We start from the raw sequence: 9,263 nt of genomic DNA, 5'->3' as shown, positions 1-9,263 counted from the left end.
GAGTGGCAGGAAGATGGTGACAAGAATATAAAGAAGGATGCAGACCCTGAGAAAACGAGTGCCTATTCCAAAAAGAGACAGGTGCCTTGACAGGGGACTAGAACTGTCTCAGTAACATCGAAGCTACAGGGATAGTTTGGCCCAAGTGTTACAAAGAGCAGGGGTCATTAACTTCGGGGCATAGCCACAGCCAGCTGCCCAAGACTCCCTGTTAGGTATGCTCTTCACCCCTCCCCTGTCCCCTCCCACACACATATAACCACAACTGTGAAGGTCCTAGGATCCCTGTAGACCTCCAAAGTAAGAGGACCTCATCCCACCTCCGTCTCTCCCTCCCTCTCAACCCAGTACCTCCCCCAGCTTCCATCCAACACGCAGGCCATGTTTGGTCTTAGATGTGTCCCACCAACTTAGAAGCCCCAACCAGTGAAAGTTTTGCTTTGAGCTAATGGTAGGAAGGGTTGAGGGTTTTTTTTTTTTTTAATTGTTGTTGTTGTTGGCTGGTATTTTTACGTCTTTTTTTTTTTCTATTCACTTTTTCACTTTGTTTTCCCCTCTCGTCTTTATAAAGCCAGACTATCAGTTCCAGTTTTGTCTTTTCCAAAAAGGTGAGTTAAGATAAGGAAAGTCACCTCTTTTGTGTGTGGGGGTTGGAGGGCTCAGAAGATAGGGGAGAAGGAAAAAAATGACAAATGAGGGAAAGAGCAGAGGAGTGTGGGTATTGTCCACCACGTTAGCATCATGTGAATAAAAACTTATTTCTAATTTCTCTTCCTCAGACCTGACACCAGTCTTGCAAAGAGGTTGCGGTGGCCATGCTGTTGGATACCTGGAATCCTTAGCTCTGCAGAAGGCCAGGATACCAAAGGCTGGAAGCCTTAGCCTTGCCTTGTCAGGAAAACAAATGCTGTGGAGGCTGGTCTGTGTTGAGCAGTCGTTACATGGAGCAGGTCTTTGCCAAATCGAGGAAGTGCAACTGCCAAATCTTGAATCCAAACCTTAAAATATCACAAACATCAAGTTCCAGAAGAGTCTCCAAGTCCTAGAACTTCCCTGCCATGGAATCCTAGAAATTAAAACTCGACACTGGTAGCTTCAGGAAAGCTGGTCACTTCAGAGTCCTGTGCTAAGGACCCCTATTTTCCAACTCTGTGATCTTAAACAAGCTGCACCTCCATTTTACCCATCGGTCTAATAGCAAAACAGTCATCATGAGATGGACCTCAAAGGGTGAGGACTGAACACAACTGTTTGTGGGAAGTGTTCGGCTCTGTGTCTGAAATAAGAAGAATTCTAATTAAATGTTGGCTACCAACAAGATGGTGGCTGTTTAGAATCCTAAACCTTTGCAAACTGGAGCTTTTCTTTCCTTTTGTTGTTTTGTGTTGTTTTGTTTTTTAAACACAGAATCTGGCTATATAGCCAGGGAGCCTTATAACCCCTGATTCTTCCTTCTGCCTTGGTTTCTGGGGTGCTAGGATTACTGGTGTGTACTACACTGCTGGGTAAAACTGGGGCTTTTCATAGTAAAGTGTTGCAATGTTTAGAACCATCAGACCATGGTTACATTGTTCCTGACAGGACAGGGACCCGGGCTGATTTGTGTATGGTTGTTTTTTTAATAATTAGGAGCCTGTGCATGCTAAGTGAGCGCCCTGTCACTGAGCTGCATGCCCAGTCTTTCTTCCCCTAGCCCTTCTTGGTGGTGCTGGCTGTATTAACATGGGGACGTTAGGGCTGTTCCCAGGTGTGTGGCTGCAGGGTCAGAGTGTTCAAGCATAAACATGATGTGGAGATACTTTCCTCCCCGCTCAGAGACTCTCAGCAAATTCTGGGAGCCAGTGATTCTGAGACTCTTTGATTCTGTGAATTTATGGTGGAAGTACAGCCCACTTTTTTCTCCATGAATTGCCTTCCATGCCTCTTGCCTTCTATGGAAAGAAAGGTTACAGGAGTGTCCAGGTCGCCCAAGCCTTGGCAACATGAAGGGTGGTGATCGTATTAATGCTCCCTAAGGAAACACCGAAGCTTGGAGCAGAATGAAGCCTCTGGAGACCAAGCACTATCCCATCTCACCTTTTGCTGCTTCCCATTCACACGTCAGGCTTCAGATCCCTTCTTCTGTTCAACCCAGCAACCCTCAAATATCTCACGCACAGGATGGTGCCTCTACCTGCCTCGGGATGCCTTTGTGATTTGACTTATTTTCCCTCAGCTTTTTTTTTTTTTTTCTGACTCTACACACTTTTGTTTAAGAAACTGTGGTTTCTCATGAGCCTTGTTATCTCATTGATACCTTTTACCTCTGTGGTGAGGGGAAGAAATCATATTTTCAGATGACTTGTAAAGGGCAAAGAAAAAACCCAAAATTTCAAAATTTCCGTTTAAGTCTCATAAGAAAAGAATAAACAAAGCGAGAGAGCAAAGAAAAAAAAAAAACTACTAGAACCCCCCCCACCCTGTGATTATCAGCACACACACTCATCAAAAAAATGGATTATTAGAAGAGAGAGGTCTGCGGCTTCCACGCCGTGGTTTTTCTTCTCAGTATAAAAGCAAAGTTGTTTTTGATAATGTGGCAGTTTCCCACAAGCCAGGCTGATCCCTCTCTGTCAGTCCACTTCTCCCAGGTGAGTATCCCCGCTCTCCCCCAGCAGACACAGTTCTGCTGGAGAAAGTGGCAGGGAAGGAGGAGGTGGGGGTTGTCTGGAGCCCTCCAATACAGCTGGAAAAACCCAGCCACTCCAGGTAAGGACTTTTGAAACTAATACCACTCATCCTAAATGTCAGATAGGATCAGTTGGTCCTTGGACAGGGGTAAAAAGAAGTACATTGATTGTTTGATACACAGATAGGATTTTTTTTTCAAACATGTCTATCAACTGCTGGTCTCCATAAATGCTGGAGCTTTGGACAACTCAAAATGTTGTCCAGCTAGAACTAGAAACCAGAACAGTATCTTGTTTCTTTTCCTCCTGTTGTCTTCCACTTCTGCTTCTTTGCCTGGCTCTGTCTTTCTCCCTCCGGTGCTCAGTCTATCTGCCTTTCCCAAGCTCTGACTGTATTCCAGTCTCACAACCTGGCCACCCACGTTCCATTTCTTTCCTCCACCTCTCTGACTCGTGGCTCACCTTCCTTCCACTGCTTTCCCACCTGGTATCCAGCACAGATATTTGTCTACCCCAGCACCTAAGGATAATGGCTCATCAGTTCTGTGTCTTAGGAGGATTGTGAGCTGTCAGGGCAGTCTTAGCATTTAACTGGACTTTTGCTTGTGTTACGTAAGAGAACACCCTCGGTCAACCATAGTTTAACAAAGGACTGTATGACTATGACTAGAATCTATATCCAAGGAGAGCAGGTGTTTCAGGACTAAGATGAGCTGGTCTGCAGGCTTAGTGCTGTGCCACTGTGCCTGGTATATGGTAAGTTCTTGCTGTTTGCTATTAGTCTTATTAAACAAATTAGAATCGTAGCTGTATATTGGGTGTGTTTCTGCTTTATTCAATCAATGCCATTTTGTAGCATACTAAAAAATGAACACGTGATTTTTTTTTTTATGTCTGCCATGACTGTCCTCACATCACCATGAATTTTGATTGCCTGAATTAAGTGCTGATGGTTGGGACATTCAGGTTTCTTCTGATTCCAAAAACCCACACCTGACTCCTGGCATCCTGAAAATGAAGTAGCTGGCGAAGAAGGGGTGTGCATCTTAAGAGTTTTTGCCCTCTCTGCAAATTGCTTTTCCATTGTTTCTATTCAAGCTAATCTTAGGTGTATGTTACCATTTTTAATCCTTCCCCATTATTAGAAAAACTGACATTGTTAAAGCGTTTCTGGTTGTTTTTAATGACTATTGGCCATTTGTAGTCTGTGGCCTAGAGTTCCGTGGTCATGTTCTTCATCCTGACAGACTGCTCGTGATTTTTCAAAATTTTCGATAGCTCTTAATTTGGAAAGGATAATAACTTTCTATTGGCTATATGTATATGGCACACATTTCCCTGAAATTCATCATTCATGTGTATGTACATTTTTAATTTTACTCATTTGCTTATTTTATGGGCATGCATGTTTTGCATGCATGTGCACCATACAGAGGCCAGAAGATGGTGTGGGATCCCATGGGACTGAAGTTACAGATGGTTACGTGGGCACTGGCAGTTGTGTGGCTTCTTTCTATGGTTTTGTGTTTTAAAAGTCTTCTGCCACTTGAAAATGAGAAGCTACCTCCTCTAGAACAGCAGCTAGTCCTCTTACCCACAGAACCATTTCTCCAGGGGTGTGTTTTTGGTTTTGGGGTTTTTTTTTGTTTTGTTTTGTTTTGTTTTTTCAGAGGGGGTTGGTTTGTTTTTATTTTTTGTTTGTTTGTTTGTTTGTTGAGACAAGGTCTCACTCTATAGCCCTGGCTGGCCTAAAACTCATTGTGTAAACCAAGCTGACCTCAAGCTTACAAAGATCCATCCATCTGCCTCTGCGTCCCAAGAGCTGGGATAAAAGATACGCCACCACACCTGCCTTATCACTTGCTTTTTTCCTATTTATTGTGCTTTGTAATGCATGTGGCTTTTATGTATTCAGATTACTCTTTTCTCATATGGCTTCTGTCTAAGATTTTGTGTTTTATGGTTTTTGAACTTGAAAATGGGGTAACTGTTCACCCCCATGTTGGCTTCCAGTCTCCTCTATAGCTTCACTTTTTCCATTTACTGTAGAGGTCAAAAGTGTGGGTACTGGAGCCAGACTGTCTGGAACAACCTAGCCTCATGTCAAGTCATCTGTGTGAATTTTAACCAGGCACTTAACCTCTCTGTGCCTCCATTTCCTCGTATGTGCTGTGATGGTTATAACACTGCCTACCTCAGAGGACCTTCCTGAGGATTCTATTTATTAATCATGGTAGGTGCTTAGCACAAGGCCAAACACAATGACAATCAACATTACAATGTATCTCTTTAGTGGATCTGGAAATTATTCTAGAGTATCTGATGACAATGACATTTCAAGTAGGCAGAGAGGTATTGGTGGGAAAGTGGGCTATCATTCATTCTACACAGTCACTTTATTTTCCCCTAATTGTCTCAGAATTGTTTGTTAATCTGTCCTGCACTGTTCCTCATGTTGAAATGATGTGTTCATCACAAATTCCATTCCCTCTGTGCATATGCTTATGCCAAGGCTTTCTACTCTGATCTAGCCCTTACTGTTTATTCTTATACAAAGCCCACACTATTTTCCTAATGTTGTTCTGAAAAACAGTTCAATACCAGCCATGGGTATCTCTAACACCTAGCAGCTTTAGTCCTCCCACCAGAAGCCAGGGATTATGTGGGTCAGTTCTCTGTCTGTCTGTCTGACTGACTGACTCATTCTTTTGTTCATTATTTCTCTGTCATTATTCCTCTAAACTGACCTCATTGTCTCTCTGTGCTCTATTCCTATTCCATCTCATCTCTCTCTACATCTATCTGTACCTCTTCTATATCTATTCACACACACACACACACACACACACATATTATACATACATACATACATACATATGGATACACACACACACACAAACACACACACATATATACATATATATATATATACATATATATGTGTATATATATATGATTTACCCCAGACACAGGCCAGAAAGACTCTGACCTTCCTCCATCCCATACTCTTTGCTCTCCAGTCTAGGAGGGCAAACTGGGCTCAGAGATGGGCAGTAATGTTGTGTCAGAGTTAAACCTAAGATCAGATCTCAGAATTCTCAGTGGGACCTTAACTCTCACCATCCCACATTGCAGGCCTCAGTTTACCTCTCAGTACCCAGGAGGCAAGTAACAGGACACCTGTTATATCCAGATTTGTACAGGATGGTCCATAATCATGGCATGGGTCAAGCTTCACAAGCTCTGGCCTGTGTGAGGTTCTGGGCCCCATGAACCTGACCAAAGAATATCAGTAATGATGGGGAAATATCAGTTAAGTATGAGCCCTCGGAGTTCATACTGGGTTCCTTGGGACCACTATTCTGGGGCCCTTCCAAAAAGCCTGGTGGGGTGCTCTTTCCATGAGGGCCAGGCCAAATGTCTTCCTCTTGTCCTTATCTCTGGAGGACTGTTATGATTTGGAGAAAGTTGCCCCAGGCTAGGGGTCTGGAGCCATATGTAAGTGACATTTGCTCAGCATTATGTACTAACTTTGCAAGATGGCTCATGGTACTATCCCAAATTAGAAAGGAGGTCAGAAAGACACCAGGCTTCCTGCATCCCATACTCTTTCCTCCCCGGTCTATAAGGACAAACTGGGATCAGAGACGGACAGGAAGGCCCCTTTGTCCCAGGAGGGCAAAGCCTGGCCCCAGATCAGGACAGTAGAGGGTTTTCTAATCCTCTGCCTTCATGGAGCTCAGGAGGGAGGCTGAAGAGAACTTGCTGACATTCCAGACCCAGCAAGAGGCCTTATGGAGTTTTGAGCTTCCTGGCTTTAGGTGGTTCCCATTTCTTTGGGTCTCTGGGACATCCGTCCACACTGGGAGAAGGTGGATCCATGCACCCAACAGAGTCTGTGTTCTTGAGATTCTGAAATCCATTGGCTCTGAGAAATGATATCCTATGGTTCTGAGTTTCTGTTACTATAGCATTTGAAGACCCAAAGGGGTCTCAATATCCCTGAGGCCTCCTTAACACTCACCAAGCATCTAACCTTGGGCCCCTCTGGCATCCAAGAAAGACAGAATCTACAGAACTTGGGTTTTGCATGGTAGCCAGATGGACGTCACCTACCACATCCGCTAGCACCCACATCACCCTACCTGGGCCTATCCAGCTACAGGATAGACTAGCCACTTCTCGGAACGAAACCTGTGGGGTGTTGTCTGCCCCCTTCTCTTCCTCCTTGTTGCGGATGAAGCCCAATGCATCCGGCCGCCATGACGTCAATGGCAGAAAAATCTGGCCAAGTTGGGGTTGTGACAACAGGGCCCAGATGTAGACCCCGATAGGAAAACATATTCTGTGTCCCAGAAACAACCTCCATACAGCTTCTAAGAAACAGTCAAAAAGGAACGCCCCAACAGACAGTGCAGGAAGCTGGCTGGCCAGCCCAGCCCTCCAAGTCCCTAGTACCACTAGACAGACCATATCCAATTCAGGTCCCTTTTCTGAGAATGTACTGATGCTTCACATAGTCACACCAGTTCCAGATGTATTTAAGTAAGAGATTTCTTATAAGTTCTGACCAAATATACAGAGTGCTTCAAAAGTGACCATGGTCCGGCTATGTGGGCTAACCCAGTATAGTGGAAATTTCTACTCAGCAAACTTGATACACATTTGCCTGGGCTACTGTAATAAAGTCTAACAAACTGGGTGACTTACATAGCATAGAATTATATTAGTTCTGAAGACAATAAGACCAACGTGAAGATGTCAGCAGGGTTGAAACTTCTTGTAATTCCTGGCCGTCTTCTCATTTCTGATCCTTTCCTTTGCTGTTCTTTCTTGGAGAAGCATCGCCTCATGGCTGTCTGCCTTCATTCAGTCTTCTGGCTCATTGCATCATGCTTCTAGGAAGCCAGTCTCGGCCTCCACAGACCCAGACTCCTCTTTTCATGCTAATGTTTTAACCCATGACACACTAGTTTTAATACCTAGATTCTCATACTAATCTCTCGCAGCTCTGATGAGCCCCAGACATGACAGCCAAAAAGATATAATTGCCTTCCAAGACCCATGCTTTCCCTAAGCTGTTTTCAGAAGATATGTGTCCAACCCCATGTAATATAGTAGAACGGAGAATGACATATTCTCTCTCTCTCTCTCTCTCTCTCTCTCTCTCTCTCTCTCTCTCTCTCTCTCTCTCTCTCTCTCTTCTCTCTCTCTCTCTCTCTCTCTCTCTCTCTCTCTCACACACACACACACACACACACAGAGAGAGAGAGAGAGAGAGAGAGAGAGAGAGAAAGAGAGCAGGGAAAACGTGGATATATCTACTTCCTAGAAAGATGAGGCAATATAAGCCTGAAATTGTGGCTTGTAATCCCAGAAGCAAGGAGTTCAGTGACAGCCTGGGTATATAGTGAGTCCCAGAATAGCCCAGGCTACATGAGACCCTATTGAAAAAGGAAAGAAGGTCCCAGGCTATGACACAGCTATAGAATTCTGAACCTGGCAATCCCCTTACTTAAAATGAGGTTGGAATTCTAGTCCGTTCAAGATCTGGTTCTCTCTCTGACTGGGATCCTGAAAAAATGAAAGGCACTCTCTTACGGGACTGTAAGGGACTCAGCTCACACCGAGACCTGGGTTGCTGTATAGGGCTTTGAGGAGGAAATCAGAAGACTGAATTATGGCTAAGAGAAAAATAGGAATTATAAGCTCGAAGAGCAGAGATTAGGGCTAGTTTGAGGAGCTCCCAAGGGCCCTGGATCAAGTAACCCTGTCCCTCTTTTTTTTCTGGCACCTGCCACGCCAATTCCATGCCAGACAAAAGCCCAGAGAAGACAAACCTGTGCTATGGCCCTGAGCTCTGCAGTGCTGAATTCAGCTATCGACCTGCAAGTCTACCCTGTGTCCACTGCTTACCTCTGCATCTTGCCACTCTGACTATCACTACAAGCTCTGACCCTCCATCCTCTACCCTCCATCTCTGGTAATGCCCACTGTCATAGCTGCTTATGCCAAAACCTAGATGCCATCTTGACCCTTCCTCTCATCTCCTCCATCCAAGCTTCCAGCAACTTTTCCTGACTCTGCCTTCAAAGGAGACTTGGAAGCCAGCCACCTTTCAGCAGCTCCTCTGCTGTTCTCCAGGTTGGTAGCAGCAGCAGCAGCACTCGCATCCGTCATCACGGTAGCCTTCCCACTAGTACGCTTCCCTCTAGCCTTCCTGCTCTTGGCATCCAGCTGAATCTTTTGAGTCCATGCCCAAGTCACTGGAATAAAATGATGAGAAGAGAGTCCCAGACAAGCCTCGGCAGAATCAGCAAGGGCTGTGTAGCCTGTGAGGACTGAGGAGACCCCACAAACCAACTCTCCATTGCCCCACATTCATGACAGGGCTGTGTGGTATATGCAAGCAAGTGAAGTGCTGGACATGTTCATGTGCGGGATATATACATTTATCTGTGTTCCTGATATCAGGGTAGGGTAAAACAGGCTAGAGGTATAGTTATGGGGCCCTTTGGAACATGTCCCAGCCAATACTTACTCTGACCAGAGGCTATCTGTAGGTTCAAGTAGCTGACTATCTTACACCACCCC

This window comes from Micromys minutus (assembly GCF_963924665.1).
Source record: "Micromys minutus genome assembly, chromosome: X".
Lineage (NCBI taxonomy): Eukaryota > Metazoa > Chordata > Mammalia > Rodentia > Muridae > Micromys > Micromys minutus.
This window is presented reverse-complemented; position numbering follows the sequence as displayed.